The 27,303-nt window shown below is 36.1% G+C and overlaps 1 pseudogene; it reads left to right on the top strand.

The window, feature by feature from the left end:
• Nucleotides 1–27,093, top strand: part of LOC137235082 (F-actin-uncapping protein LRRC16A-like) — a 54,304-nt pseudogene extending 27,211 nt beyond the window's left edge.
• The last annotated feature ends 210 nt before the right edge of the window (nt 27,094–27,303 follow it).

The raw sequence follows: 27,303 nt of genomic DNA, 5'->3' as shown, positions 1-27,303 counted from the left end.
AACGAATGGGCGCTAATTCTTTCTCAATTGTTGCTTTATTAATTTCTCCTTTAGTAAATGATCTTGATGCATAGGCAATTGGCAATTGTTTTCCTTCATGCTCTTGGCTAAATACTGCTCCGCAAGCATATCCACTTGCGTCAGTTGTTATACAAAATTGTTGTATTAGGGCTTATTAACGCAGCTTTCAAATAGTCAAAGGATTTTTTGCAATCCTCTATCCAGTCGAAAACTAAATTTTTCTTTCAAAGTCTTGTTATTATTCTAGAATATTCTGCAAAATTTGGAATAAATCTTCTGTAATAATTGCAAAATGCGACGAATCTTTTCGCCTCATCCGCATTTTTAGGTGTTGGGTAATTTTTAACTGTTTCGAATTTACTGGGCCATTATTTTATTTAGCTTGATTTCCAAAGAATAGTTTACATTTGTTTTTATCTTTTGTTTTGTTTTATTATTGTATTTTTCTTTTGCATACAATAAAAATTTTCTTTGTGTTTATAAAATTAAAGTGCACTTATTCTATGAGTTTAAGTATATTTTTAGGTGTTACAGTTTTCTTATTTTTATTATTTGGATTTATGTTTTCTACGTTTCTATTTTCTACATTATTTTTATCGATCTTTTCTTCTGTATATGGAATTATAGTAACATTATTATTTTTATCGATCTTTTCTACCTTATAGGGAATTAATGTAAAATTATTGTTTTCATCGATATTTACTACTCTAAAGGATCCTTTGTACCTACTATCTAACTTATGACCTGATTCATTTTTTACTAAAACTAAATCTCCTAAATTTATTTCTTTATATTGTGTTTTCCTATCATAACCAATTTTTTGTTTTTCCTTAGCCTGTTTTACTAATTTATATGCTCTACCTCGCGCAATTTGTAACCTACACTTAATTTCTTTGTCGTAAGCCTCATAATTGTATAATGACCTTACTGTATTTTCTCTTAAAAATTCGTAAGTCTAGGGTTTGTTGGCAAATACTAGTTTGTATGGACAATAATTATGAACTGTAGATGGGTAGTATTGTAACAATACGCAAAATATTCATCCCTATCGTTTTTGTCAATGGATATGTAGGAACGTACATATTCATTGCATGTTCTATGACTACGTACAACTGTGCCTAAAGTTTGATGGTGGTAAGGTGTTGATGTTTTATGGTTTATTTTTAGAAGCTTGCATAATTCTTCAAATAGGCTATTTTTATATTCGCTTCCCATATCCCTTATAATTGTGTTCATGCAACCATAAACTAGAATAAAAATTTCGAATATCCCTTTGGCTATTGTTTTCTGGGTATTGGTATTGCAGCCAAATACTTAGTCAAGTCACATACTATAGTAACTTCATATTCATTTCCATTCTCCATTCTGGGAAGAGGGCCTATCGTATCTATTTGTACTGTTGCGAACGCTTTTGTAGGCGTTTCGGTTATAATCATAGGCTCTTTCAAATTTTTTATTATTTTACTTTTATTACAATGAGCGCATTTTTTGACGTATTTTCTGAGATCATTTTTTATTCCTTTCCAATAGTAATTTTCTTTTATTTTATTTGTCATACGATTCATTCCTGGGTGGCCACCAAACACAGGATCGTCATGAAATTTGTGAAGAATTTCTTTAATTTTTTTATTACTTGTCACATGCATAACTTCTGGTGTTAATGCTAAAATTAGATTTTTGAGAACTTTGGTACCAATTTCTTTAAATGTGTTTACCCGGGTATAATTATCTTTGAACAATTTGTCTCCTAAGGACAACTGTATTTTTTAATTCCTTAATTGCCGGCTTCTTTCATAAGCCTGGCAAAGATGTGACCTAAGTCAATCTTCGCATCAACAATTAGATTTTTTTTATTAATTTCACTACAAATTTTCTTTCCTTTTTTGAAACCTAATTTCGGAGGATCGAAAACGAGCTGGACTAGTCTCTTTACTTCATATTTATTTAGCGCTTCAAATATTATTGGGTTCTCTTTGTGACTTTTTATTTCTTCATTTTTACTATTGGAATGTTTATTATCATGATTTTTATTAGTTTCCGATCTAGTCGTAACTTTTAATATTTTACACGCTTCTACCGATATTTGTTTTAATTTTTTAATATCTATGCGTGATAATGCATCGGCTACATAGTTTTTTTTACCTGCGATATAATACACCTCGAAATCATATTCTTCCAGATCTAATCTGATTCGAGTTAACTTTGATGACGGATTTTTTATCGAAAATAAAAATGTTAATGTCTGTTTTGATCAAAAATTTTAAATGTATGGTCTAAAATATGTTATGGCCCAACGAATGGCCGCTAATTCTTTCTCAATTGTTGCTTTATTAATTTCTCCTTTAGTAAATGATCTTGATGCATAGGCAATTGTTTTCCTTCATGCTCTTGGCTAAATACTGCTCCGCAAGCATATCTACTTGCGTCAGTTGTTATACTAAATTGTTGTATTAGGGCTTATTAACGCAGCTTTCAAATAGTCAAAGGATTTTTTGCAATCCTCTATCCAGTCGAAAACTAAATTTTTCTTTCAAAGTCTTGTTATTATTCTAGAATATTCTGCAAAATTTGGAATAAATCTTCTGTAATAATTGCAAAATGCGACGAATCTTTTCGCCTCATCCGCATTTTTAGGTGTTGGGTAATTTTGAACTGTTTCGAATTTACTGGTATCTGGCAAAATTCCTTTGCTTGTGCATTTGTGACCAAGGTAAGTTACTTCTTGGTTGAAAAATAAACATTTATCCGGATGTAGTTTTAAAATATATTTTCTACAATTGCGAAAACATCTCGTAAATTTTTTAATCATATAATTTTCGGAGCATCCTAATATGACTAAATCGTCCATGTATAGGAAAGCTTGTGAAGGTTTTAAGCCTGCAACTGCGACATTAGCATTCTTTGGAATGAGTTCGGTGCTACTTTAAGGCCATACGGTAGTCTTTTAAAACGATAAGTACCATTATCTGTTGTAAAGGATGTGATATCTCTTGACTCTTCGCTGAGTTCAATCTGGTGAAATCCAGACATTAATTCTAAGCATGAAAAATATTTAGCTCTTCCTAACTGCTCTAGTATGCTATCAATTCTTGGTAAAGGGAATTTATCTGCGGTTAATTTTTTATTTACTTGTCTGTAATCTACAAACATTCTCCATCTTTTTTCTTGGTTATTGGGTAGTGTTTTTTTCGGTACTAATAAAATTGGACTATTGAATTCTGAAATTGAAGGCTCTATTATGTCATCTTTAACTAATTAGTTTACTTTTTTATTAATTTCATTCTTATGAGCTTCTGGTATTCTATAATTTTCAACGTAGACTGGGTTATTGTCTTTCATATGAAGTTTTTGTTTGTAAAAATTATTAGTGGTAATTGGTTCTGATTCCAATGAAAAAATGTCAATGAATTCTGCACATAACGCATTAAGTGCTTTATTTGGAAATTTTGGAAAATTTTTATTTAATCTTTCAAATTTTTCCTTATTGTTGGCCTCATTTTCGAGTTTTTTATTTTTAACTATTGTATAATCATTCAAATTTTCTGTACGTATATTAAAATCTTGAAGTGTTGCATTTTTATTTGTTGTATTTATAATTCTAACAAATGTTTGTTGTGAATTTGCTAGTGTGTTTGCAATAAAAATACATTCAGACAATTCTTGTTGTGGGATTAATAAATCTGAATTTCTACTTTCTATGTGAATTTGTCGAACTACTTCTGATCGTGCAGGTATTGAAATACTATTGATTGTTGGTTTGTTAGTCATCTGAATTATTATGTTTTCTGGGTAGTCATATGGTCCTAGTATTAGAGTGTCACCTTCTGTTTGATAATCTAAAATGCAAATATATTTTTTAATGAAATCTAATCCTAATATTCCATCGCATGGGATTGGGAAATTAGAAGTTTTGCAAACTGTAATTTGGCAGTCGTTGAAGATATCATGATGAAATTTGACAGGAACGTTACAGCTATTTCTATATGTATTCTTAATAAAAATTAGCAAAATCGGAGAACGACCACGCCCACTCACAAAAAAAATTGTTTAAAGTCAAATTTAAAAAAAAGTTAATATCTTTACAGTGTCAACATTCAACTCCAGTAATTATATGGAGCAACAAAATAAAAAAATAAAAGAAATTTTCAAAATGGGCGCGGCTCCGCCCTTTTTCATTTAATTTGTCTAGGATAATTTTAATGCCGTAAGTCGAACAAAAATTTACCAATCCTTGTGAAATTCGGTAGGGGCTAAGATTCTAGGACGATAACGGTTTTCTGTGAAAAAGGGCGAAAACGGTTGAAGCCACGCCCAGTTTTTATACACAGTCGACCGTCTGTCCTTCCGCTCGGCCGCTAACATGATAACTTGAGCAAAAATCGATATATCTTTACTAAACTCAGTTCACGTAATTATCTGAACTCACTTTGTATTGGTATAAAAAATGGCCGAAATCCGACTATGACCACGCCCACTTTTTCGATATCGAAAATTAAGAAAAATGAAAAAAATGCCATAATTCTATACTAAATACGAAAAAAGGACAAAACATGGTAATTGGATTGGTTTATTGACAAAAAACTTTGTAAAATGGGTGTGGCACCTTCCATATTAAGTAAAATAAAATGAAAAAATCTGCAGGGCGAGATCAAAAGCCTTTGGAATATTGGCAGGAATACTGTTCGTGGTATTACATATATAAATAAATTAACGGTACCCGACAGATGATGGTCTGGGTCACCCTGGTCCACATTTAGGTCGATATCTCGAAAACGCCTTCACATATACAACTACCACCACTCCCTTTTAAAATATTCATTAACACCTTTCATTTGATACCCATATTGTACAAACGCATTCTAGAGTCACCCCTGGTCCACCTTTATGGCGATATCTCGAAAAGGCGTCCACCTATAAAACTAAGGCACACTCCCTTTTAAAATACTCTTTAACACCTTTCATTTGATACCCATACTGTACAAACGCGTTCTAGAGTCACCCCTGGTCCACCTTTATGGCGATATCTCGAAAAGGCGTCCACCTATAGAACTAAGGCCCACTCCCTTTTAAAATACTCATTAACACCTTTCATTTGATACCCATATCGTACAAACAAATTCTAGAGTCACCCCTGGGCCACCTTTATGGCGATATCTCGAAAAGGCATCTACCTATAAAACTAAGGCCCACGCTCTTTTAAAATACTCATTAACACCTTTCATTTGATACCCATATCGTGCAAATAATTTTCCTAATGGCGTGCACCTATATAACCATGGCCCTCTTAAAATACTCATTAATACCGACATGTGTATCAATGTCATACAAACCAATTCCAGGGTTACCCTATGTTAATTTTCCTACATGGTGATTTTCCCTTACTTTGCCTCCATAGCTCTCAACTGAGTATGTAATGTTCGGTTACACCCGAACTTAGCCTTCCTTACTTGTTTTTTCTTTTTTATTCTCAAGCGTAGTGATTGGGTTTCTGATCGGAATTATAATTAAAAAAATTTTTTTTCTTTAAAAAAATTCTTTTATACTTCTTTTAATTCCCTAATTTAATTTTTTTAGACGAATCATTTCCTCTTTGTTTGTTGTTAAATTAATTTCTTTGTACAATATTGCTACAGCCTTTGTTATGTTAAATCTTTTTCCTCCACTTCTTCCTTTATTTTTAGTGGGTTTTGGAATCTTGGTTCCTCAATTTTTTGTTGTTGTATTCTACTCCTATATTCTTCTATGCAAATTGCCTTAGGGCCTTGTTTAATTATTTCTGCTGCTTTTGCTTTTTCTAATTTATTTACTTCTTCCTCAATTAATAAAAATAAATAAATGTAAGGCGCGATAACCTCCGAAGAGATCTAAGGCCGAGCTTCTCTTCCAACTTGCGTCGTGCTCCTCTTGATTTTCCCTACAAATTGGCCGGACGGGACCTACATGATTTTTTATGCCGACTCCGAACGGCATCTGCAAGGCAGATAAGTTTTCACTGAGAGCTTTTCATGGCAGAAATACACCCGGAGCGCTTGCCAAACACTGCCTAGGGGCGACCCCGCTTAGAAAAATTTTCTTCTAATTGAAAAACCTTATTTCTAAAATGTTTGATGTTGCTTTGCCCGGGGTTTGAACCCAGGGCATCCGGTGCGGTAGGCGGAGCACGCTACCATCACACCACGGTGGCCGCTTCTTCCTCAATTGATTTACAATAATGCGAGAACACTGTGTCAAATTCTTTTTGATTATTGATTTCGGTCATTGAAAAAGTTAGAGCGAGAAGAAAAAAAATCTTAATTTTATTAGCAAAAATCTACTTTTTGCCCGTAAACTGGCAGCCGTTAGGTTGCCAAATGCTTTTAAAATAAACTAATTTAATAATTACATACATAATCTGGTATCTCCTTTTGTCTTCTTGATGTGCGTCTGCGGCCCAAGGTCTATTCCACTTCTCTATGCCTTACGCTTCAATTCCATGTGTTCATATATCTGCTTACCACCAATTATAGTCTGTTGAAAATTTATTTTTAATTATGTTTGTTGGGATCATCACCTCGCGCTTAACATGCATCCAATACACGATAATAGTCTTAACATGCATCCAATACACGAATAATAGTCTGTTGAACATTTATTTTGAATTATGTTCGTTGGAATTATCACCTCGCAGCTTAACATGTATCCAACACACGAATAATAGTCTGTTGAAAATTTATTTTGAATTATGCTCGTTGGGATTATCACCTCGCAGCTTAACATGCATCCAATATACGAATAATTCTGTTGAAAATTTATTATGTTGTAATATTTGGGACGTCCTGTTAAAGATGTTCAGCAGACTGCCTTGTAAACAGCAGTTTGCCTAAGCAGGGCTGGCAGGATCGCCATGTAATATTTGGGGAGATAATGAGAAAAATGACGTAAATTAGGTAGCAGTACCCATTTAGCGGCACCTGATAGAATTGAGTTCTTTATTCAAAGGTTGTTTTCTTTTATACAAAATTTCTATGAGCTAAAATACTTACTTACGCTAATACTTACAAACTAAGTGTAACACACATATACATTCAATTCAGTTACCTGGGAACTGCATTCTAAGCATAAATAAACTTAGCTGTGGAATTTGCAACGCAAGCATAAATGAATCATGTTAATAATTTGTCTACAAGTAAAGGCTTGGCGCGAGCAAGCTCAAAACAGTGGCACACCAAGGTTCAGGTTACCACGGTGCACGGTGTACAAAATATATGTTTGTACAAATGAGTGAATGTGTCAATTGAATCTCAGGCCGTACCAAAGCGAGCCAAAATATATGTATGTACAAATGTATTAATATGCATGTAAGAGTCAATATATTTTAAGACATTCCAAAACGGGTCGAAATATATGTTTGTACAAATGAGTGAATAACTCAATGAGTGCATGCTACATCATCCGCCTTTGAAAGAGTAGACATATATAATTTAGTACAGGAAATATTTATGGCTACTCAAGTTAGGCTATTGATTTGGAATCCGCTTATGCTTACTTTGCTTGTTGGGGTTTTTTTTTTTTTTTGTGCCAGTATTTTATTTAGCTTGATTTCCAAAGAATAGTTTACATTTGTTTTTATCTTTTGTTTTGTTTTATTATTGTATTTTTCTTTTGCATACAATAAAAATTTTCTTTGTGTTTATAAAATTAAAGTGCACTTATTCTATGAGTTTAAGTATATTTTTTGGTGTTACAATTTTCTTATTTTTATTATTTGGATATATGTTTTCTACGTTTATATTTTCTACATTGTTTTTGTCGATCTTTTCTTCTGTATATGGAATTATAGTAACATTATTATTTTTATCGATCTTTTCTACCTTATAGGGAATTAATGTAAAATTATTGTTTTCATCGATATTTACTACTCTATAGGATCCTTTATACCTACTATCTAACTTATGACCTGATTCATTTTTTACTAAGACTAAATCTCCTAAATTTATTTCTTTATATTGTGTTTTCCTATCGTAACTAATTTTTTGTTTTTCCTTAGCCTGTTTTACTAATTTATATGCTCTACCTCGCGCTATTTGTAACCTACACTTAATTTTTTTGTCGTAAGCCTCATAATTGTACAATGACCTTACTGTATTTTCTCTTAAAAATTCGTAAGTCTGGGGTTTGTTGGCAAATACTAGTTCGTATGGACAATAATTATGAACTGTAGATGGGGTAGTATTGTAACAATACGCAAAATATTTAAGATATTCATCCCTATCGTTTTTGTCAATGGATATGTAGGAACGTACATATTCATTGAATGTTCTATGACTACGTACAAATGTGCCTAAAGTTTGATGGTGGTAAGGTGTTCAGGTTTTATGGTTTATTTTTAGAAGCTTGCATAATTCTTCAAATAGGCTATTTTTATATTCGCTTCCCATATTCCTTATAATTGTGTTCATGCAACCATAAACTAGAATAAAAATTTCGAATATCCCTTTGGCTATTGTTTTTGCGTGTTTTCTGGGTATTGGTATTGCAACCAAATGCTTAGTCAAGTCACATACTATAGTAACTTCATATTCATTTCCATTTTCCATTCTGGGAAGAGGGCCTATCGTATCTATTTGTACTGTTTCGAACGCTTTTGTAGTTGTTTCGGTTATAATCATAGGCTCTTTCAAATTTTTAATTATTTTACTTTTGTTACAATGAGCGCATTTTTTGACGTATTTTCTGAGATCATTTTTTATACCTTTCCAATAGTATTTTTCTTTTATTTTATTTGTCATACGATTCATTCTTGGGTGGCCACAAAACACAGGATCGTCATGAAATTTGTGAAGAATTTCTTTAATTATTTCATTACTTGTCACATGCATAACTTCTGGTGTTAATGCTAAAATTAGATTTTTGAGAACTTTGGTACCAATTTCTTTAAATGTGTCTACCCGGGTATAATTATCTTTGAACAATTTGTCTCCTAAGGACAACTGTATGTTTCTAATTCCTAAATTGCCGGCTTCTTTCATAAGCCTGGCAAAGAATGGACCTAAGTCAATCTTCGCCTCAACAATTAGATTTTTTATTTTAAGTTCGCTACAAATTTTCTTTCCTTTTTTGAAACGTAATTTCGGAGGATCGAAAACGAGCTGGACTAGTCTCTTTACTTCACATTTATTTAGCGCTTCAAATATTATTGGGTTTTCTTTGTGACTTTTTATTTCTTCATTTTTACTATTGGAATGTTTATTGTTATGACTTTTGTTAGTTTCCGATCTAGTCGTAACTTTTAATATTTACACGCTTCTACCGATATTTGTTTTAGATCTTTAATATCTATGCGTGATAATGAGTCGGCTACATAGTTTTCTTTACCTGCGATATAGTCCACCTCGAAATCATATTCTTCCAGATCTAATCTGATTCGAGTTAACTTTGATGACGGATTTTTCATCGAAAATAAAAATGTTAAGGGCCTGTGGTCTGTTTTGATCAAACATTTTCTACCGTAAATGTATGGTCTAAAATATGTTATGGCCCAATGAATGGCCGCTATTTATTTCTCAATTGTTGCTTTATTAATTTCTCCTTTAGTAAATGATATTGATGCATAGGCAATTGGAAATTGTTTTCCTTCATGCTCTTGGCTTAATACTGCTCCGCAAGCATATCCACTTGCGTCAGTTGTTATACAAAATTGTTTATTGAAATAGGGATATTGTAGGATATTAGGGCTTATGAACGCAGCTTTCAAATAGTCAAAGGATTTTTTACAATCCTCTGTCCAGTCGAAAACTAAATTTTTCTTGCAAAGTCTTGTTATTATTCTAGAATATTCTGCAAAATTTGGAATAAATCTTCTGTAATAATAGCAAAATGCGACGAATCTTTTCGCCTCATCCGCGTTTTTAAGTGTTGGGTAATTTTTAACTGTTTCGAATTTACTGGGATCTGGCAAAATTCCTTTGCTTGTGCATTTATGACCAAGGTAAGTTACTTCTTGGTTGAAAAATAAACATTTATCCGGATGTAATTTTAAATTATATTTTCTACAAGTTGCGAAAACATCTCGAAAATTCTTAATCATATGATTTTCGGAGCATCCTAATACGACTAAATCGTCCATGTATAGGAATGCTTGTGAAGGTTTCAAGCCTGCAAATGCGACATTAGCATTCTTTGGAATGAGTTCGGTGCTACTTTAAGGCCATACGGTAGTCTTTTAAAACGATAAGTACCATTATCTGTTGTAAAGGATGTGATATCTCTTGACTCTACGCTGAGTTAAATCTGGTGAAATCCAGACATTAATTCTAAGCATGAAAAATATTTAGCTCTTCCTAACTGCTCTAGTATGCTATCAATTCTTGGTAAAGGGAATTTATCTGCGGTTAATTTTTTATTTACTTGTCTGTAATCTACAACCATTCTCCATCTTTTTTTTTTGGTTATTCGGTAGTGATTTTTTCGGTACTAATAAAATTGGAGTATTGAATTCTGAAATTGAAGGTTCTATTATGTCATCTTTAACTAATTAGTTTACTTGTTTATTAATTTCGTTCTTATGAGCTTCTGGTATTCTATAATTTTTTACGTACACTGGGTTTTTGTCTTTCATATAAAGTTTTTGTTTGTAAAAATTATTAGTGGTAATTGGTTCTGATTCTTATGAAAAAATGTCAATGAATTCTGCACATAATGCATTAAGTGCTTTATTTGCAAATTTTGGAACATTTTTATTTAATCTTTCTAATTTTTCCTTATTGTTGGCCTCATTTTCGAGCTTTTTATTTTTAACTATTGTATAATCATTCAAATTTTCTGTACGTATATTAAAATCTTGAAGTGTTGCATTTTTATTTGTTGTATTTATAATTCTAACAAATGTTTGTTGCGAATTTGCTAGTGTGTTTGCAATAAAAATACCTTCAGACAATTCTTGTTGTGGGATTAATAAATCTGAATTTCTATTTTCTATGTGAATTTGTCGAACTACTTCTGATCGTGCAGGTATTGAAATACTATTGATTGTTGGTTTGTTAGTCATCTGAATTATTATGTTTTCTGGCTAGTCATATGGCCTTAGTATAAGAGTGTCACCTTCTGTTTGATAATCTAAAATGCAATTATATTTTTTAATGAAATCTAATCCTAATATTCATGGGATTTGGAAATTGTCTTCTACTACGTGAAATTTGTGTCTAATTAGTAGGTAATCATCTTTTAGGGCCGCTTTAACCGTGCCAACAGTGCTTGTTATCCCTTTACCAATCCCTCTTACATCTGTTTTTTGAGATTTATTTATCGTGACATTACTGTCAATTTGACCCTTTTTATACCTTTCATGAAAATGAAATGGTATATTAATTTCCTCACGAAACCCAAAATTGTAAGTCCTTAAAGGAAAATAGATAGACCCACTATTAAGTATACCGAAATAATCAGGATGAAGAGCTGAGTTGGTTTAGCCATGTCCGTCTTTCTGTTTGTATGCAGACTAGTCCCTCAATTTTTGAGATATCTTGATAAAATTTGGTGAGCGGGTGTATTTGGGTGTCCGATTAGACATTTGTGGGAACCGGCTGGATCGGACCACTATAGCATATATCCTCCATGCAACCGATTTTTCAGAAAAAGAGGATTTTTGTCATATCTTCTTCAATTTAACAGATTGTAGCTTCAAACTTCACCATATACGTACTTACTCACTTAATTGGCGCTTAACCGTCTAAACGGTTTCGTATATTGCACATATTGTTGTCTGAAAAAATTGATGAGATCGGTCGTATATATAGTATATATCCCCCAAAACCGATTTTTCAGATAAGAAACTTTTCGAAATTACTGCCCTATTTTAAGAACTAGAGGCTTCAAATTTCAACGAATGCTTACGTATATAGCATATATTGTTGTCTGAAAAAATCATTGAGATCGGTGGTATATATAGTATATGTCTCATACAACCGATTATTCAGATAAGAAACTTTGCGCAATTTCTGCCCCATTTTAACAGCTAGAAGCTTCAAATTTCACCAAATGCTTACGTATATAGCATATATTGTTGTCTGAAAAAATCATTGAGATCGGTGGTATATATAGTATATGTCTCATACAACCGATTATTCAGATAAGAAACTTTGCGCAATTTCTGCCCCGCTTTAACAGCTAGAATCTTCAAATTTCACCAAATGCTTACGTATCTAGCATATATTGTTGTCTGAAAAAATCATAGAGATCGGTGCTATATATATTATATACCCCATATAAACTGTCATTTTTGCCCCTTTTTTACGGCTAGAAGCTTCAAAATTCATCAAATAACAATTGTTTTTGTTTTTATCGGCCTATTGATAAATGATTCAAGGTTCAAATTGAGCTCAAGGCCAGAACAATAATTTTTTTCTAATGATAATTATTGTTATTTTTTAATTTTTCTAAATTTGAAAAATTGTATTTTGTTTTTGGAATAGTTAATAACCATTAATAAACTATGAGCACTTGGGAATGTCAAACAAAGTAATTGACAATAAACAAAAATCCAGCATTATCAGTGATTTGCACCAGATGGCGCAATACTGAATAAATATAGTTGGTAAAAAGGAATAGAAGTAGCAAATTTGCCAGTCAAACAAACCACCGCTGTATAGCTAAATGGTTAGCGCAGCATGCCTAAAGCGTACTGATGATGAAGGCTTAGCACCCTTCGAAATGGATCTATCTGAGCAGCTATGGCAGGTTGTCTGAAAAATTTTCTACTTACTATTCCAAAAACAAAATACAATTTTTCAAATTTAGAAAAATTAAAAAATAACAATAATTATCATTAGAAAAAAATTATTGTTCTGGCCTTGACCTCGATTTGAACCTTGAATCATTTCATCAAATAGTTACGTTTACGTCATATATTTTTGAAATACGTGATTCGGAGTCATAGTTTCTACATGCAAACCACAAAAAACGTGAAGCTTTGCATCCTCACACAAAGTACCTACCTATTTTAATACACAGTTGAGCAGAGCTCACAGAGTATATTAACTTTGATTGGATAACGGTTGGTTGTACAGATATAAAGAAATCGAGATAGATATAGACTTCCATATATCAAAATCATCAGTATCGAAAAAAAATTTGATTGAGCCATGTCCGTCCGTCCGTCCATCCGTCCGTCCGTCCATTAACACGATAACTTTAGTAAATTTTGAGGTATTTTGATAAAATTTGGTATGTAGGTTTCTGGGTACTCATCTCAGATCGCTATTTAAAATGAACGATATCGGACAATACCACGCCCACTTTTTCGATATCGAAAATTTCAAAAAATTGAAAAAGTGCGATAATTCATTACCAAATATGGATTAAGCGATGAAACTTGGTAGGAGAGTTGAACTTATGACGCAGAATAGAAAACTAGTAAAATTTTGGACAATGGGCGTGGTACCGCCCACTTTTAAAAGAAGGTAATTTAGAAGTTTTGCAAGCTGTAATTTGGCAGTCGTTGAAGATATCATGATGAAATTTGGCAGGAACGTTACTGCTATTTCTATATGTATGCTTAATAAAAATTAGCAAAATCGGAGAACGACCACGCCCACTTAAAAAAAAAATTTTTTAAAGTCAAATTTAAAAAAGAAGTTAATATCTTTACAGTATATAAGTAAATTATGTCAACATTCAACTCCAGTAATGATAATAATACAAAAATAAAAGCAATTTTCAAAATGGGCGCGGCTCCACACTTTTTCATTTAATTTGTCTAGGATACTTTTAATGCCATAAGTCGAACAAAAATTTACCAATCCTTGTGAAATTTGGTAGGGGCTAAGATTCTAGGACGGTAACGGTTTTCTGTGAAAAAGGGCGAAATCGGTTGAAGCCACGCCCAGTTTTTATACACAGTCGACCGTCTGTCCTTCCGCTCGGCCGCTAACACGATAACTTGTGCAAAAATCGATATATCTTTACTAAACTCAGTTCACGTAATTATCTGAACTCAATTTGTATTGGTATAAAATATGGCCAAAATCCGACTATGATCACGCCCACTTTTTCGATATCGAAAATTACGAAAAATGAAAAAAATTCCGTAATTCTATACCAAATACGAAAAAAGCGATAAAACATGGTAATTGGATTGGTTTATTGACGCAAAATATAACTTAAGAAAAAAACTTTGTAAAATGTGAGTGGCACCTTCCATTATTAAGTAAAATAAAATGAAAAAGTTCTGCAGGGCCCTTGGAATCTTGGCAGGAATACTGTTCGTGGTATTACATATATAAATAAATTAACGATACCCGACAGATTATGGTCTGGGTCACCCTGGTCCACATTTTGGTCGATATCTCGAAAACGCCTTCACATCTACAACTACCACCACTCCATTTTAAAACCATCATTACTTACTTACTTAATTGGCGCATAACCGTCTAAACGGTTATGGCCGTCCAACAAGGCCGCTCCTTCGCTCCGCCAACCGGCGCCAATTGGTCACACCAAGGGAGTTTAAATCGTTTTCCACCTGGTCCTTCCAACGGAGTGGGGGCCGCCCTCTACCTCTGCTTCCATAGGCGGTTTCCGATAGAAACACTTTCTTGGCCGGAGAATCATCTTTCATTCGCATAACATGGCCTAGCCAGCGCAGCCGCTGCGTTTTAATTCGCTGGACTATGTTGATGTCTGCGTATAGCTCGTACAGCTCATCATTAAATCTTCTTCGGTACTCGCCATCGCCAACGCGTAGAGGTCCATAAATCTTTCGAAGAACTTTTCTCTCGAACACTCCCAAAGCTACTTCATCTGCTGTTGTCATGGTCCATGCTTCTGCCCCATATGGCCGGACGGGTACGGTAAGTGACTTGTAGAGTATGATTTTCGTTCGCCGAGAGAGGACTTTACTTTTCAATTGCCTACCTAGTCCAAAGTAGCATTTATTGGCAAGATTGATTCTTCGCTGGATTTCAGTGCTGATGTTGTTGCTAGTGTTGATGCTAGTTCCCAAATAAACGAAGTCTTTTACTATTTTGAAATTATGGCTGCCAACAGTAGCGTGGTTGCCAAGGCGCGTATGTGCTGACTCTTCGCTGGATGAGAGCAGGTACTTCGTTTTGTCCTCATTCACCATCAAACCCATCTTTACCGCTTCTTTTTCCAGTTTGGAGCAAGCAGAACTAACAGCGCGTATATTTAGGCGGATGATATCAATGTCATCAGCATATGCCAGTAATTGCACGCTTTTATAGTATATTGTTCCAGTGCTTTAAGTTCTGCAGCTAGTATAATTTTCTCCAGCATTAAATTAAAGAAATCGCACGATAGGGGGTCACCCTCTCTTAAACCTCGTTTAGTTTCGAACGGCTCGGAGAGGTCCTTCCCAATTCTGACTAAGCTGATGGTGTTGCTCAACGTTATTTTGCACAGCCGTATAAGTTTTGCGGGGAAACCAAATTCAGACATAACGGCATATAGGCAGCTCCTTTCGTGCTGTCGAAGGCGGCTTTAAAGTCGACGAAGTGGTGATGTGTGTCAATTCTCTTTTCACGGGTTTTTTCCAAGATTTGGCGCATTGTGAAAATCTGGTCGATGGTACATTTACCAGGTCTGAAGCCGCACTGATAAGGTCCAATCAGCCGGTTCACGGTGGGCTTCAATCTTTCGCACAATACACTTGAAGGGACCTTATATGCGATATTGAGAAGGCTGATTCCACGATATCTGGTGCATTTTGCAATATCACCCTTCTTGTGGACTGGGCAAAGAACACTTAGACTCCAACCGTCGGGCATGTACTCCTCCGCCCATATTTTGCTAAGAAGCTGCTACATGCGCCTTACCAACTCCTCGCCGCCGTACTTGAATAGCTCCGCGGGCAATTCGTCAGCGCCCACGGCCTTGTTGTTTTTCAATCTTGTTATTGCTATTCTTACTTCGTCATAGTCGGGCGGGGGACATATATTCCATCAAAACCCTCATTAATACCTTTAATTTGATACTCATATCGTAAAAACACATTATAGAGTCACCCCTGGTCCACCCTTATGGAGATATCTTAAAAAGGCTTCCGCCTATAGAACTAAGGCCCACTCCCTTTTAAAATACTCATTATAACCTTTGTTTTGATACCCATATTGTACCAACGCATTCTAGAGCCAACCCTGGTCTACCTTTATAACGATATCCCGAAAAGGCACCCACCTATAGTACTAAGGCCCACTCCTTTTTAAAATTCTCATTAACACCTTTCATTTTAAACCCATATCGTACAAACAAATTCTAGAGTCACCCCTGGTCCACCTTTATGGCGATATCTCGAAAAGGCGTCTACCTAGAGAACTAAGGCCCACGCCCTTTTAAAATACTCATTAACACCTTTCATTTGATACCCATACCGTACAAACAAATTCTAGAGTCATCTCTGGTCCAACTTTATGGCGATATCTCTAAAAGGCGAACACCTATAGAACTAAGGCCCACTCCCTTTTAAAATACTCATTAACACCTTTCATTTGACACCCATATTGTACAAACGCATTCTAGAGCCACCCCTGGTCCACCTTTATGGCGAATCTCGAAAAGGCGTCCACCTATAGAACTAAGGCCCACTTCCTTTTAAAATACCCATTAACACCTTTCATTTGATGCCCATATCGTACAAACAAATTCTATAGACAGCCCTGGTCCACCTTTATGGCGATATCCCTAAATGGCGTCCACCTATAGAAACATGGCCCTCTTAAAATACTTATTAATACCATCCATTTGATACATATGTCATACAAACACATTCCATGGTTACCCTAGGTTAATTTTCCTACATGGTGATTTTCCCTTACTTTGTCTCCATAGCTCTCAACTGAGTATGTAATGTTCGGTTACACCAGAACTTAGCCCTCCTTACTTGTTTATTTTATATCTATCTTAAAAATCGTTTAGATATGTTCAAATTTTACCAAATGCTTACGTGTATAGCATATATTGTTGTCTGAAAAAATCATAGAGACCGGTGGAATATATAGTATATCTCATACAACCTATTGTTCAGATAAGAAATTTTGCGCAATTTCTGCTCCATTTTAACAGCTAGAAGCTTCGAATTTCCCCAAATGCTTACGTATATAGCATATAGTGTTGTCTGAAAAAATCATTGAGATCGGTGGTATATTATAGTATATATCTCATACAACCGATTGTTCAGATAAGAAACTTTGCGCAATTTCTGCCCCATTTTAACAGCAAGAAGCTTCAAATTTCACGAAATGTTTACGTATATAGCATATATTGTTGTCTGAAAAAATCATAGAGATCGGTGGTATATATATTATATACCCCATATAAATTGTCATTTTTGCCCCTTTTTTATGGCTAGAAGCTTCAAATTTTAACAAATTTCATCAAATAATTACGTTTACGTCATACATTGTTGACATACGTGAATCCTAGTCGTAGTTTTTACACGCAGACCACAAAAAACCTGAAACTTTGCATCCTCACACAAAGTACCTACCTATTTTTATAACTTTCATGAAAATGAAATGGTATGAGAGATGCTCCTTAAGGTATGTAATTATAATTGTGGAAGTGTCGCTCACACATACAAGCGCATGGGGTATGAGAGAAGCTATAAAAATTCTACATCTGTAGTTGTAGCTGAGAAATGCATAACCAACTAGTAAGATCTAGAATTAGATAGCCTAGAAATATGCAACGAGGAAATCAGACAGTATAAAAAGGCGACAACAGTAGAGGCGAATTTCAGTTTCATTTAAGCTATCAGTCAGTTTGGCTATTAAGCAAGCTAGTTTTTCCATTATTCAATGTTGGAGTTATTTATTCAACAGTTTAGCGATGCGAACGTTAGCAGAAGATTGCAAATAAGGGGAATTGCAGTAATTCGTTACAACTGATGTCAAAAGAGGAATTGTCGAATAAATTCCGAAGACTTCGAATACAACTTGGACATGCCAAAGTTAAGCGTATTGAAGGTCCAGCAACTGAAGAAGGAGTTGGAGGGCCGTAGATTGAATACAAGCGGCATTAAACTAGAACTTCAGTAACGACTACGACAGGCAATGGAATTAGAAGGAATTGACGTGGAAGAGTATGACTTTCATCTTTATGGCGAGGAAATAACAAAAATTGAAGAAACAGCGCAAAAAATGGCGAACACACACGTGAACATGATATTGGCTGCAATGTCGACACAAATGTCCGAAATGTCATCACAAATATCCACCAACATGTCATCTCAACTGGAATCACAGGAGACACGTTTAACATCCAAGATGGAAAAACAACTGGAATCACAGTCGAAACAGATTACATCTAAGATGGAAACACAGTTAGAAGAACAGAAGGCATATATGACTGAGCAGTTGAAAGCATAAGAATCTCGCATATCTTGGCAACTGTCATAACAGGAAGCAAGGGTATCAACAAAACTGGAAGCGGAGGATGCAAAAATCGCTGAATTTCGGGCAGAAGTCGATGGTTTGAAAGGTCGTATGGAGCAGTTACAACTAAATCGCCCAGCTGTTTCAGCAAGCAATCCGAAGGTAAAGACACCATCCTTTGACGGTTCTGTTCCTTTCCAGGTCTTCAAGCTACAGTTTGAGAAGACCGCAGTAGTGAAAAACTCGAATGCGGAAAATAAAGTTGCTGCACTGTTCGTGGCATTGAAGGGGCCAGCAGCCGAAATCCTACACATGATTCCGGAGGACGTACGGAACTGTTATGAAGCATTGATGAGTGGTCTAGAGAGACGATACGGAACTGAGCATAGGAGACAGATATACAAAATGGAGTTGCTGAACCGCTTCCAGAGGCCTGGCGAAACATTGCAAGAGTTTGCGTCGGATATTGAAAGTAGCACATTTAGCGAATGCCGACGCACCCGTGGAATACACTGAAAGGGTAAAGATTTAGGGCTTTATAAATGGCATACGGGACGTCGAAACAAAGCGAGCTACATACGCAAACCCAAAGCCAACATTCGCAGAAACGGTGTCACAAGCTCTTATTTGGGAAACAGCGTCGCTTCTGTGTAAGCCAGTTTTCAAAGCACGCGGTGTGGAAGTAGAAAGGCCAGAGTGGGTAGACGCAATATTGGAGGTGCTGAAAGGATCGCAAAAGTGGAGTGGAAGAGTTATCAAATGCTTCAAATGCGGGAAGCCCGGTCACATTGCATGTCATTGCGTTCTTGATCCTAGTAGTTCCAACAATGTGGGTGGCCGTAAACGCAAAGCTGGAGGAGATGAACAAGAGCGTGGCAGATGTAAAGAACGAAAACTTACCCCAGCTATTGAATTTTTTGTGAAATCTGTGTCGCAAATTGGAAGAAAATCGAGCAGTCTTGCCGTCGAAGGGAATGTGGATGGCAAAGAACGTGTTCTGACTGTAGATACGGGCGCATCTCATTCCTTAATCCGATCTGACTTGGGCAACAGGAGAGTAAAACCGTTACCTGGGGCAAGGTTGCGTACGGTCACTGGCGAGTATAACCAAGTTCAGGGAGAAGTGATATGTGAAGTCTTGATTGGAAAGGTCACGGTTCAACACAAATTCGTTGTGGCGAAGATCGTTGAAGAAGTCATATTTGGAGTGGATTTCTTGGTTGACCATGACATCAAGAAAATGGTGATGCGTTTTGAGAACCAGGATATACCACTTAACTTCTAGTTGGAGAAAGGGTTCAGTAGTAATCGAGTACTGGTGGAGAAGACTCGACAAAAGCAACGGAAGTCAAAGGCAAAGGTTAATAGGTCGAATGGGCCAAATAAAGCAAAATCAAAAGTACATGCGAGAGAAACACTGGCATTGACAAAATCTAAAAGACGCAGCAAAACGAAGCAACGAACTTCCGAGAAAGAATGCGAGGGCAGTTTCAAGCCGGAGCGCACTACTGTTGTGAAACGTGGGAACGATACTGATTATGCGAAGCCAAACCGTCAAGCGCAAGCTCTACGAAGTAGTTCATTGGCCAAGCAACAAAGTGCGAGGGAACGATCCAGGATAATGAGTAGTAAGATGAAACACAGGTACGACAAGGAAAATAATTTGGAAGGTTTCCGGGAGGGAGATTTGGTACTGCTATACAACCCTTACCGGCGGAGAGGTGTTCCATCCAAATACCGGTGCAGTTGGGAAGGCCCGTACATAGTTGTGAAGACGATCAGTGATGTCATCTACCGCATACAAGCAATTGGTAAATCACGAAATAGAAGAGTGGTACATTTGGCGATGCTAGCAGCGTTTATATCGAGAGATTTGTCTGATAGGGACGATCAAACTTAGGTGAAGGGCAGTGTTACGAATATTAGCAAAACTAAGGGGTGCTGCTATCTCTAAGCCGATGCTAAGCAGTGACGCGAATTCACATCAATAATTCAATCATTATGTATCTACATAAACGAAACAATAATTGCGTCTACACATATTTACCATGTACGTATACGAGCAGCGGAGAGTCAATGCACAAACACATGCATATATCTGAGATATTCCTGAAAGTATGCAATGAGAAAAGCTAAAAAATCGTGCAATTGTAGTAACAGCTGAGAAGTTTGAGAGCTAATGGCAACTAGTAGATTGTGGAAGCGCGTAGAAGATGCGAACGTTGAAATCAGAGAGTATATAAGGCAGCAAATGTAGTGGCGCTGGAATTCACTTTCGATTAAGACGCTATCTAGCGAGCAAGAGCAGTATTATTTTCAAAATGCGTTTCATTAGAGCTATCAATCAGTTTGGTTATTAAGCAAGCTATTCGTTGCAAAGTTTGAGTGTTGTTGTGAAGTACTTTAATAAAGGCCATTTTGCGTTATTAAATATTGGAGTTATTTATTCAATAGTTTAGTGATTCGAACTTAGCAGAGGATTGCAAATAAGAGGTTTTGCAAGTAAATTCGTTACAATATGTATACATTGCATAATGTCGCTGCATTGATACATATGGCAACTAAAAGTAGGTCACGGATCACATATGCATAAGAAGCAACGTTGAGGTAGATCAGGGATTGGGCTACCATCAAAAAGTTATGTTAGTAATTATGTAATCATAGCAAGTTGAATTTTAAGAAAGATACTTAGAAAAAAATAATTAAAACTGATTGTGGTAAAAGTCTAGTTGAGGGGTCGACTGCTAATACGCTACCAAAAATATCGAGAGAGGTGTCAAACGACGCGTCTTGTTTAATGCTCCGAAGGCGGATATTAAAATTTTTAGCTCGTTAAAAAGATATTAACGAAAAACCGAAAAATGATCCGTGGGTCCCTCCGAAACGGGGGTGGAATGCATAGTATTTTTACGCAGAACACCTTTCTGCATTGGTGGCCTTCGGCCGCGCTTATTAACAGCTACCCTGAGTGGGTCCAACACCGGTTTGGAAACCACAACTATATCCGCGCAAAACAATAATGTACGATTTTTTTTTGTGGGTACAGCAACATTACAACATCCAAATGAAAATCCCCAACTTCAACTGCAAATATCTCCGGACAGAGATAAAATTTTTCAAATTAATAAATAAAAATAGGCTTTACTTGACCAATATGTGCTATAGTGCAAGTCAAAAAACTTCACTAGTACAACCCGACGTTTCGCTAATTATCTTAGCATCCTCAGGGGTGAACTGCATTTATTTCAATTATTTTTCCAATTTCAACCAACAACAACATTATAACGTGTAAAAGAAAAAATCATAATTTGGAATTAAATATATATAAACCTTACTAATTTATATCACAATTATATATCGAGCACTTACAATTTTTGTATACGTTAATGTGTCCATCTTACATATTGCATTAAACGTCGTAATCAATGTATTTTAATTTAAATTAATTTATTTTAAAAATTATTCTGATACCCGTTTGTTTGGGTACACTTGTCAAATATGGTTGTTTAGTTGGACTTTGATCCATGTATGTTTGTTTGTATGTAAGTTGTTTCATATGCGTAACAGATAAGCAGAAGAAATTTCATCTGTGTCTTCTTTTCTGTTTACTGTTCTGTTTCTGTTTTGTAGTATCCTTAAACTCTCTATTGTGTATCTAACATTTTCGCGTTCCTCTTTGTTTTTGGCTTTACTTGACCAATATGTGCTGTAGTGCAAGTCAAAAGACTCCACTAGTACAACCCGACGTTTCGCTAATCATCTTAGCATCCTCAGGGGTGAACTGCATTTATTTTAATTATTTTTCCAATTTCAATTAACAGCAACATTATAACATGTAAAAGAAGAAATTATAATTTGTAATTAAATATATATAAACCTTACTAATTAATATCACAATTATATATCGAGCACTTACAATTTTTGTATACGTTAATATGTCTATCTTACATATTGCACTAAACGTCGTCATCAATGTATTTTAACTTAAATTAATTTATTTTAAAAATTATGTTGATACCCGTTTGTTTGGGTACACTTGTCAAATATGGTTGTTTATTTGGACTTTGATCCATGTATGTTTGTTTGTATGTAAGTTGTTTCCTATGCATAACAGATAAGCCGAAGAAACGTCATCTGTGTCTTCTTTTCGGTTTACTGTTCTGTTTCTGTTTTGTAGTATCCTTAAACTCTCTATTGTGAATCTAATCTTTTGGCGTTTCTTTTTGTCTATGATGTTGAGATCAGATGTATGACCGGTTGCTGTGGTATGTTGCGATAATTCCGTGCTATTTTTGCTTTTCCTTATATCCGTGCCGCACTCTTTTAGACGAACGCCTAATGCGCGTTTTGTGGTACCTATGTATGCTTTATTGCATGTTTGGTTATCATCTCCTTTACATGCTATTTCGTGCACAATGTTATTTTTTTGTGTAGTTGGAATTGGGCTTTTTGTTTTCGTGAAAATAGTAGACAAAGTTTGGTTAGATTCGTAGGCGAAGCATATATTCTTGTTGGTTTTTAGTATCCTTTTTTCTATGCTGTCTGTTAACCTAGGAATGTATGTGTCGCTGTAATACTGTTTTGGTTGGACATTTATGTTAGCTGTTGGGTTGTTGTTAATTTCATATTTTATTTGAGTTTTCTTTTGTTCAATTAAATTTTGTATGAGACCGTATTGGTAATTGTTTTTTCTCAATATTTTGGTGATTTTGTTAATGTTGACATCCCAGAATTTTTCATGGCTTATTTTCAGCACTTTATGGTTAGGTTTTTTGCCGTGTTAACCTTATATTTGAATGGTTGGGCTGATAAGTCCGAAGAAGTGGGATTTGTATACCAATCTAGTACAAGGCCGGGGTGCGTCTGCTCCTGAGTCGTTGGGCGCACCGGGGTCGATCTCGATGGGAATAAGCAGGTTGAAATAAAATAAGAGAAGACGAGATTCCTCGTTATAAGATATGTGATTTATTGGGTAAATGTATAAATTGGTTGGTTACAATATTACCTGAAAGTATTGTTGAAAAACGGTAAAGATAGCTGGCGGCAGATGCGTATTGTAAGGCTGTTGAAATCCAAGAGGACGGTTGTATAGAAAGCGCCAACCGTTGACCCGCAAAACCCTCCGTTTTGGAGGGGAAAGGCACCCACACATCAACTCGGACATGCGTATGCATAAGTGCTGACAAAAAGCACACATACACGTGCATGTAAATGCATGCACATGCATGTGGCGGTGATGGTGTGGATGGCTATAAGTTCAAGTCGAGTATCGAATCGCAGAGTTGCATTAGGGGGCTCGCATTCAGATGCGGAAAAGTTATGCATCCTGCCTAAACATGCCGCCCCCCTTGCGATACGCAACATCGTTTTTACCCCCACCGAACTCCGACCGCTGACAAGCAAAGAGAAAAAACATTTGCATTAAAACTAAACTTAACCTAAATCGCGTATTTCGCCAGCGTCGCGGGTGGCCGGGAGTCCTGCCCGACTTGCAAAGTATGCCACCTAAGCTAGGATGAAAAAAAGTATTAGAAGGGGAGGAAAGTGAATATTTCTTGCCTTTGATTATACATATTTCTTAGATATATATAGAATCCATAAATTGATATGGCGTAGAAGGTCAATAGTGCTGGACGAAGAGGCCGAGGTCTCCGTTCCAGACTGGCAAAATTTATATCTTTTTTCTTTTTGTTGGATGGAGAGGCCGAGGTCTCCGTTCCAGATTAGCATTTTTTTTGTTTGGTTGGACGAAGAGGCCGAAGTCTCCGTTCCAGACTCGCATTTTTTTTTTTTGTTTAGCTTTTTCTGGGCTGGACGAAGAGGCCGAGATCTCCGTTCCAGCGTCTAATGTATCGTGTCGCTCGGGGCGACTGATTTTTTTTGTTGGAGGAGGTGTGGCATCTTTTTAGGTGCCAGGGCGAGTGGCCGTGAAGTTGGTTCGGTGACGATTATTAGTGCTGTCGAAACGGCCGTGATTCCATGCCACCTGCGCAAAATTACTTGTTTTCGTGATAAGCGTGGGAGGTTGGAACGGACGTGATTGTAAACCACCCACCCAGATCATTGCGTATTTAAGTTAGGCAGTAGATATTTCATTATTTCGTGTGAAAAGAGTGTTATTTGATTAACAAACGTGTGTTAAAATGGATAAATAGAGCGAGTTTAAGCCGAGCGTAGAGGCCGACGAAGTTATGCATTTAATTTTGTGCGACAGCTCATGCGAATAGCGAAAATCGTGCTTAAATTGGAAAGTCTACCAGCTGCCTGTGCTTATATGACATGGATGGTTCAACCCGGGATATTAAATTCAATTGTTACCAAGCGGAGATGCGTTATTTACCATAACCTGACATGAATTGGCAGATTGGCGATGCGTTCTCCATGACGCGTTCTATCTGCACGTATCATTATGCTAAATGTAACATGCAACCCTGTCGTGTATTTATTGGTCAGATGATAGCTGGTATGGTGATTTTGTGCGAATATATATATACATATATGTATTTGCTTGTCCTTGAAAAACAAACTAGGTCACTGGGGCAATAGCACACTAAGCCAGTAGAAACAGTTGGCTTTTTCCAATTTCGTGACATATTCTTTTCGGGACTCTTTAATTTCAGGACTCGGATTGTTTTTTACCGAACCCTTATAATGACTGTTTGTGATGTTTTTTGTTGAAAACAGTATTTTCGCATTGAAAAACAAAGACTGCGATCATTTGGTAAACGTATTTAATTGCTGAGCACAACCAACTAACATTAGGCGGTTACACTAACCAACCCCACCAAATTTGAACAAAGTTGTGCACAAATTGAAAAAAGAAATAAATTTGTTCACGAAATAAGTGTAGTAAATGAGCACGCAAATAATTATTGGCGCTATTGACATCTCCTTCTGTTGTGCGAGTAATTTTTCGAATAACATGCCGAAATCGGTTATTTTGTGGCAGTATTTTTGGTACATTGGTAAAATCTACCACTACCAACATTTTCATTATTTAACGTCCGCGCACTGGTATAAGCATACCTGCTGCAAAGCATAAACGAAAAAAAAAATGCTCGCGAACATTTATACATACTTATGTATATAATGTAAATTCCACAGAATTGAAGCAAACGGGACTAAAATCGAACGATTTTTCCCGTTGGTATATTCTTTTACTACGGCGCGTGGTCGTAGTACGAAGTTTGGTTTTGGTGGTCTTTGCGAACAAATCAATGGTAAGATAATTGATAATTTAATTTATAATTAAACATGTACTAGGTTGGTTGATACTGTTCATTTTCTTTTCTTTGTCAGGTGGATGGAGTGGAGATCCTGGAAGTGGAGCTACCATTTTGGTGGAGTCTCAACTTTTGTTTTTTTTGTATCTCGAGAATTGCAAGAAGAACAAATTGCATTTACAATTTCCTTCACGTTAAACTCATGAGGATTTTATTTTTCCCACTTTTTCTTCCTCTGTAGATCGAATGCCACTTTCACTACTTGGACATACCGTGGAAAGTAAAAAATCCGCACACTTCTCGATTATAACGAACGATAGCGCAAATTCAATTTGTAACCAGCTTTGATGCGGAGAGCGTTAGTGCGAATTCTGACGTCATACTCACCGATTTGGCACAGGCGATTAAGCACATTTTTTCAACAGTTCCTCTTGAGTACATCGTAAAGGGATCGATATATAGCAACCTGAACATGAAGTCTTATTTTCGGATGAGTTCCGTCTCACCGAACCGCGTATTGTTGGCCCGTGTGGCGGTTTTAGCACACAATATGCATGTATGTGCGACTTTCATGGTGTACCCTACAGAGAGGAAGTCGCATGGGATATTGATACAATTTATTTATCACATCATACACGCGTGATAAATTTATGTGGTTTCTATCATTTGGAACCAAAAGACTTAATGGCCATTGTGTCCGCATTGGAATATAATACATTTTTTTGTTTTCGCGGTCTAAAAAGCCTCGGGTGCGTTTCGCTAATGAGACAATAGAACGTATCTTACATGTGCTCAAGCGTTCAATGTGGTTGGAGGAGCTGCATTTGGAAGTGTACCTAACACTTCCTACACACTTAAGATACTATTTTCTGCTCAAATTAGCTGCATCTGTGGGTACAAGTAAAAACCTCGCAATACGAACGATTGACTTGCGCCATAATTTAATTGAGGATGACGGTGCTAGTCATCTAGCCGGTCGTATTGCCAAGGTGTCGCGAGGTCGCTGCATGCTGGCGCTCGCTCACTGTGGTCTAACATAGAAAGATGTGAGTCAGATGTCACATTCGGTATCGTTGAATCAAAGTATATCCAATTCGCTCACGTTTTTTTTGTTTTTTTTTTAATTTAAGTGCAATGGCCTAAAAGATCATATAACAAATTTACATAATTTTCTGGCACAACCAACCGTCCTTGAACATTGTGATCTCTCATTGACTGATATAACGTTGGAGAATTTATTTGGTGCCCTTCTACGCGGTTATGCAACGCATTTATCACTTTTAAATGCTTCACATAATCCTTTTAGCACTAAAAGGCAAAAAAAAATCGCATCGTTTAAACAATTCTTTACGACTCCACTAAGTTTAAATCATTTAAATATTGTTGGTTGTAAATTGCCCATGGAAGCGCTCAAAAACTTGCTACTTGGCTTGGGGTGCAACGAGTCCACAGCTGGTCTGTTCTTAGATGTGGCAATACACTAGCAACCAGAACGAGGCAGAACATCGTGTAGACGCGGCAAAGGTGCAAAACAACGACAGACTGAACGCTATAGATCTACAGTTAATGGCAAATTTTACCAGGATATGATAGATAGATTGCGATCACCAGAATTATGTCTGTACGGAGGCGGTTCTCAAGATGATCAGAACCATATCGAGCAAGATTTTCTTCAGAAATGGTATGCTTATGAG

Source organism: Eurosta solidaginis, chromosome X (assembly GCF_040869045.1).
Source record: "Eurosta solidaginis isolate ZX-2024a chromosome X, ASM4086904v1, whole genome shotgun sequence".
NCBI classification, from domain to species: Eukaryota; Metazoa; Arthropoda; class Insecta; order Diptera; family Tephritidae; genus Eurosta; species Eurosta solidaginis.
This window is presented reverse-complemented; position numbering and strand designations above follow the sequence as displayed.